The sequence below is a fragment of the Elephas maximus genome, chromosome 7 (genome assembly GCF_024166365.1).
Source record: "Elephas maximus indicus isolate mEleMax1 chromosome 7, mEleMax1 primary haplotype, whole genome shotgun sequence".
Taxonomy (NCBI): domain Eukaryota; kingdom Metazoa; phylum Chordata; class Mammalia; order Proboscidea; family Elephantidae; genus Elephas; species Elephas maximus.
The window spans coordinates 116334402-116342058 of record NC_064825.1 but is presented as its reverse complement, the minus strand read 5'-3'; the positions used below and the strand labels follow the sequence as shown (position 1 = coordinate 116342058).

General features: G+C 34.2%; 1 pseudogene; it reads right to left on the bottom strand.

Annotated features, from left to right (window-relative positions):
- Nucleotides 1-5754: 5754 nt before the first annotated feature.
- LOC126080508 (olfactory receptor 8K3-like) lies at nucleotides 5755-6720 on the bottom strand (annotated as a pseudogene).
- Between the last annotated feature and the right edge of the window lie 937 nt (nucleotides 6721-7657).

Here is a 7657-nt window from a genome sequence, read left to right as displayed (position 1 = left end):
CTTGGTCTGTCAGGAAACCTTCTCTGGATAGAGACATCAACAGAGTCAGTAGCTTTTATGTAGTACCATCTGGTAGATTTTTAGTGTACAAAGCCAGTATGAATGATATAAATCCAAATTTTCCATTTTGGGATATTCAAATACACACCTACCTCTGACTAATTTTACACACACATATAACCGTATGCATATTAGACAAATTGATGAATGCATTGATAGAGAGGAAACAAAAATTAATAAAATGTTAAACCTTTAGGTGTTAGTTACATGGGTGTTTGTTGTACTTATCTTAAAACCTTTGTCATTTTAATATACCTAAAAAAAATTGAAGACATATTTTGGACCGTCTACTTCAAAATTTTACCTTATGAGAACCCATGATTATAGATGGTTCATGATGAAACAGTCAACATACTAGACAGTTTTTGGACAGAGATATAATTGATCACAGTGGGAAGTATTTGTCTTTTTACAAGAAAATATTCCTAGAGCTATACGTAATTTTTTTTTATATGTATATAAATGTTTTATAGCCTCTGTTATACCTACATTTGTAATGTCTATAAAGTGGTACATTGGGCAAGTAACATAGGAATCTGTTTATTCCCATCTGAAAAATCATATTCCAACATTTTCTTGCAGGGTTACTAGGAAACATCAATGAAAATTAAATGCTTCACTGTGTCTATGATACCTGAAAATAACTCTAAAATAGTGTGTATCTAGTGCTATTTGTCCATCTATCTATCTCTCCATCTATTTCTCCATCTATCTCTAACTACCTATCGATCTATTGATCTATCATCTATCTATCATCTTTCTACATACCCACCTACCTATCATCTATCTATTTAATCATCTATGTACCTATCTATCTACCATCGATCATCTGTCAGTCTGTCTGTCTATATATCTACCTACCTATTTACCTATCATCTATCTTCCTATCTATTTATCTACCTACCTACCATCTATCTATCCATCCATCCATCCATCCATCCATCCATCCACCCAACCACCCACCCGCCCGCCCGCCCGCCCGCCCGCCCATCCATCCATCCATCCATCCATCCATCCATCCATCCATCCATCCATCTATCTATCTATCTACCTCTCTACCTCTCTACCTATCTACCTCTCTATCTATCTCTCTATCATCTCTCTCTCTCTCTATCTCTCTCTCTATCTCTCTATCATCTATCTATCTATCATCTATCTATCTTCTATCTATCTTCTATCTATCTATCATCTATCATCTGTCTACCTATCTGTCTACCTATCTGTCTACCTACCTACCTACCTATCATCTATCAACTATCAGTCTATCTTTCTATGTAACTTGCATATATCTATTCCTGAATACTATGAGCAGAGCAGCCTCTGAGTAAACTATTAGCAAACCAATGCAGAAATTAAAATCCATATCATTAAATTATAAAAGTGAATGCATGAAATCCACGCTTATCTCATAATAACTTGTCAGGAATAATGGTGGAAAGCAGGCAGAATTGAATCAAAACTCTTCATAAGTTGTTGTGGCTTTGAAATCGATTAAAAGTGGTACCTTGAAAATATTATTAAAACATTCTAGGTATTAGTACAAAATAGCACCACATTAAAAATTCTACCTTTTACCTGTAATGAATCTGTTTTGACACCCCATGAGCTTCTCAACATGGCATAGTAGGAACAACTTATAGCATTCTCTCAGCCCTTAAGTCTCTCCCTGAGGAGATACCAAACAATGTGTTAATTAAGTCTGAAGCACTTGAAAGCTTAACAAAATGTCTAGGGTGTCTGTTAATTTTCTAAACTACTTGTATTCACCACGGAGTAAGTTTCTTTTAGATACATTTGTTCACTTTTTCTCAGCTAACTTTCTATTTGTTCAATCCACGGATCTGGATTAAAATATTTTTCCTTTAGGACAGGCCATCCAAATTTCCTCCATTTCCATAATGTTCTCAAACAGAATAAAATTAGTACATTTCCTGTATACGATATACCGTTTCTTTTGTTTTTTCTGTATTTTCTTTCTTTTTTGATCTCAGGGCAGATATCAGTTACTCCAATTTCTTTTATCGCAAATTTCTGTTTAAGACTTCTCTCATTTTATTAGATTTTATTTTACTTTTCCCATTTTGGCCAATTTCCATTCCAACTATTCTTTCCCAACTGGATACATACTCTGCTGTGTTTTATCTATGACATACAACATCAACATACCCTTATAAAAGTGTAGTATTTTGTGTGTATGTGTTTTACTCCACTCATCTTATTCGTGCTGTCTTAATGTTTCATTTTTCAGTCATTTCAATGATTGGTAGTCTCTCCGTGTTGTGACGCACACAGACATATACATATTTCTCTGCTTCTTGCCTTGTAATAATACATGAGTTGGAATCAGCTCAACATCAACTAAACTAACAACAAAAACAACATGTAAGTAATATTCTACTTTTCTGTTTTGCCAATGGTATATATTTCGTTTGTCTTCAACTCCCTAGCCAGCCTCAACATCATTACAATGTACAGCCTTGAGCATGTCTCTTCTTTCCACAGCTGTTAAAAATTGTCTACATGGTATATGTCAAGTATATATACATATATTCATACACACACACATCATTGAAATATCTCTGTAAGATGAGACATAACATCCCTAATAATTTTGCTAAACAATTAAAATTTCTTGCAGAAATATATACTTCCTCCATTAAATGCATAATATTTCCTAGAGTCTCATGTCCTTGATTATGTGATTGTTAATTGGACATTAATTGTAAGCAATATAGATTTCATCTATTATGCTACTGTCTCCTTTTCCTATTCCAGTTGTACATGGACCATCATTCATATATATATTACCTGTGAGCCAATTTCTACTCTTGGTTTTTTCCCCTGCTTCTGGTCATTGGGATCAATTTCTTGGTATGTATGGTGATAACCCCAAAGGTTTTCTAATGTCCCTCTTTAATCCCTTTCTCCTGACCCTCCCTGCCCCATTTTCAGCCCTGTTCAGCGATTGATGTGCTTTCTGTCATGATCTATTTGTTTGCATTTTTAAAGAATGTTATATAAACATATCCTGTATACTCTTTTTTAGTCTGGCTTATTTCAGTCACCATATTTACTTTGAGATTCGCCCATGCTTGTGCATGTGCTAACAGTTCGTTTCTCACATTGTTTGTGCTTTGTTTTCGTTGTTGAGGTGGGCTCAATTGCATGGAGATACCACGATTTGTTTACCTCTTCTCTCCTGAATGAACACGTGCATTGCTTTCATGTTTCAGCTATGATTAATAAAGGCCCTGTGAACATTTGTTTACAAGTCTTTGTAAGGGCAGTGCTTTCATTTCTCTTAGGTAAATGCATAGAAGTGAGATGCCAGGATTGTATGGTAGAGGTAAGTTTAACTTTTTAAGAAACTTCAACACTGCTTTCCAAATTAGTTGTTCTATTTTACAGCAAGGCGGATTGACACAGTGGCTGCAACAATGGGCTCAGGCATAAAAACCATAGTAAGGATGGTGCAGGACCGGGCAGTGTATCATTCTGCTGTGCGTAGGGTCACTATGAGTCAGAACTGACTCAACAGTACCTAACAACAACAACAACAACATTTTACTTTCCCAGTGGTTAAATGTTCAGCTGCTAACCAAAAGGTCAGCTGTTCAAACCCACCCAGAGGCTCTGTAGGAGAAAAGATCTAGTGATCTCTCTGATTAAGATTACAGCCTTGAAAATCCTATGAGACAGTTCTACCCTGTCCTATAGGGGCGCTATGAATCAGAAACAACTCAGTGGGAATGGTTTTTGGTTTTGGTGTCATTTATTTATGTTACAGTTTCCTCCATGTGACTACGAAATTAGCCTTTCTAATATATTTTTTTTTTATGTATGTACTGATAACTCTTTGAGGTCTAAATTAAATTTGAAGTGATATTTCATCAAGGTTTCTTTTCTTAAGTTTATTTGCTATTTCTTATTCTTTGGTGAAGTGTCTGTTCAAATCTTTTGCCCATTTTTTGAGATTGTTTTTCTTATTATTGAGTTTGAGATTACTTTATATAATGTGAATACTTATCCTTCAACCATCATTGTAGAATGGTTAGGAGCTCGGCTCCTAACTGGAAGGTCAGTGATTCAAACCCACCAGTGGCTCCGTAGGAGGAAAATACCTGGAGCTCTGCTCCCATAATGATTACAGCCTAGGAAGCCTTATGGGTCAGTTCTACTATGTTCTATAAGGTCAATATGAGACAAAATGGTCTCAAAAGCATACAATAACAACACACTGTTACAGATATAACATTTGAAATATTTTCTCCAAGTCTATGGCTTGTCTTTTAATTTTTAAAGACTGTATTTTAAAGAGCAGTAGTTTTAAATTTTGATGTAGCTGAATACAATAAATTTTAATTTTGTGGATTTTGCTTTAGAGTTATATATATGAAACATTTTCAAACCAAAGGTAACAAAATTTCCTGTTGTTTTATATTCCTTTCTAAAAGTTTCAAAATTTTATGTTTTATATTTAAACTATCATGCACTTTGAGTTAATTCTTGCATATAGTATGAGTTATAGAACCATACTCATTAATTTGTATATAATATCTAATTGTTCTACCACCATTTGTTGAATGACTATACTGTGTCCACTGATTTATCTTTGAACTTTTGTGAAAAAATGAGTTGTTCAAATATGTGTGGGTGTATTTTTGAAATCTTGAAAATGTGTCATTAACCTATTTGCTAATTTTTATGCCAATCACAATTTGTCTTGATTACCATAGTTTATAATGTCTTGAAATCAGTTCTTTTTTGTCATCCATCTTTGGTCTCTTTTCAAGTTTCATTCAGGTATACTAGGTCCTCTGCATTCCATTACAGATTTTGGTTTGTTTGTCAATTTACACAAACACATACACAAAGTCAGTTGGATTTTCATTGGGATTTCATTGACTTTATAAATACACTTGGGGAAATTTGACGTCTTAACAATATCATGTCTTCTGCCTCATAAGCATAGCTTATCTCTCTGTTTATTTATGTCTTTATTTCACAGTATTTCCTAGTTTTTAATGTAAACGCCTAGGACAGTCTTTCCCCAGATACCTACATGGCCCACTCACTCGACTTTTCAAGGGTTTGATTAAATGTCATCTCCTCACAGAGTTACCCTAAAGATCTTCATTAAAATATTAACCCTCATCTGCCTACTGGCCCTATTTCATTTTTATATAACTCACTACCTTCTATTGTACAATACAATCCACTTCTCATTATGTCTATTTTCTTCATCCTCCTACAGAAATGTAAGCCTTATGAAGTGAAGGATATTCATTGTTTGATTTAAAATATTTATTTATTAAATATAATGAGTCCATTGACATAATATTTACCAGTCATCTTTTTTGTCAGCAGATTTAATAGTGAATAGAATATACAGAGCCCCTGGCTTCATAAAGATAGATGTTCAGTGAAAGAAACATATAAAAGGGCTATGTGTAAGAATATGTAGGAATGTACCTTGTAGGGATGTACCTAATCTAGACTTAAAACCAAATATAAGTTGATACCTGAAGTATAAGCAGGAGTTAGCCATCTCTAGGTAATAAATTCTGGTTTTAAAATAAGGAAGAAATTTCTATATACCTATTTTAGCACTAATTTATTCTATTCCTCCCATGGAGGTAAACAGTACAAGGCTAAAGGAAAATCAGATGTAGTATATATTACCTGTAATTTTTCTTATCGTATCCTACAGTTCATTTTAAGTAGAATATTTGAACATATTTTCCATGTTCTGTGTACAGTATTTTTCACTTTTTTGTTCCTCAAACTATAGATGATGGGATTTAACATAGGTATCACCAGAGTGTAAAAGACAGAGGCCATTTTATCATTATCAAAGGAATGGCTAGATTTGGGATGCACATACACAAAGAATAGAGTCCCACAGAACACAACTACCACTGTCAGGTGAGATCCACAGGTAGGGAATGCCTTGAGCCTATCCTCTGCAGAGCTCATCCTGAAGATGGCAGCAACGATCAGCATGTAGGATGCAAGGACTATGAGATGAAATCAAATTAAAAGCTGAAAAAAAAAAAAGACAAGTATTATTAATTTAATTTCCTGTATGTTCGAGCAGATCAAAGAAATCAAGGGCAAACTATCACAGTAGAAATGCCTGATGACATTATAGCCACAAAACGATGAAATAAAAATTTTTATGGTCATCAGGAAGGACAAAAAGACACTGTAGAGATAAGGTATGACCACCAGCACCTGGCATACTCTTGGTGACATGGTGACTGTGTAAAGCAGAGGGTTACAGATGGCCACATGGCGATCATAGGCCATTGCTGACAGAATGAAAATTTCACTAATTATGAACATACTAAAGGAAGTGAGTTGCGTAGCACACCAATTATAAGAGATTGTATTTTGTTCTATGATAATGTTTGCTAGCATTTTAGGTCCAACAGCTGTTGAATAACCAAGATCAGTGAAAGCCAAATGTCTGAGGAAAAAGTACATGGGTGTATGTAGCCTAGAGTCTATCTTGGTGAGGATGATCAAGCCCAGGCTACCCACCATGGAGACCATGTAAACAATGAGGAGGATCCCAAATAACGGGGCCTGCAGCTCAGGGCGATCTGTGATTCCCAGCAGAATAAATTCATTCAGCACTGTTAGATTGTAATTGTCCATCCAGGCCACTCAGGAAACTTATATGAGGAAAAAAATATTAAAATAATTATTAACTTTCATGAGTTATTAGTGAAATATATATATATATACACACACATATGCATAAGATCAATCCAAATTCTAATTTCAGAGTTTTGATATAAATCCTCCCTCTAACCCTGAAGGTTGGAAACCCTGGTAGTGTAGTGGTTAAGAGCTACCACTGTTCATCAAAAGGTCAGCAATTTGAATCCACCAGGCACTCCTAGGAAACTCTATGGGACAGTTCTACTCTGTTCTATAGGGTCACTATGAGTCAGAATAGACTCGATGGCAATGTTTTTTTTTCTTAACCTTGAAGGTAGAGAAAATGAAACTATCTTTTTGTAAAATGAAAACATTAACACACAGAGTAAACTAGGAAATTATGTCACACAAGTAGAGAACATCAATAAAGAGATAGATATTGCAGAAAGGAAGAAGAGTAGAGGAGGAATGACTACTTAGTTGGTATCAGTTCCTTTTTGGGGTGAAGAAAATGTTCTGAAACTAGATAATAGTGATGGTTACATAATATGTTGGTTGTATTTAATTTCACTGAATTGTACATTTTAAAATATTTGGCATGGTGAATCTTCTGTAACGTGTATTTTACCACATATTTAAAAAAAAATGAAAATACTTTTACAACCTCACTTCCAGAAGACTATATTTGTCATGCTTACATTTACTTTTATGTTATCAAGCTTTACAGCTTATATTTTATCAAATGTTAATCACATATAAATTTTGTCTGTTTTGTCTATATTGTAATTTAATTTATGAAAATCAATGGGCAATATTTGCAGTATTATAATTATGTAATACGGTTCTCCACTTATTGAAGTAATGCAAAATTAAAGTGTTTTCTCTCTTGTACAGATAATTTATTTTACTTTAACTTAATAAAATGGAAGTA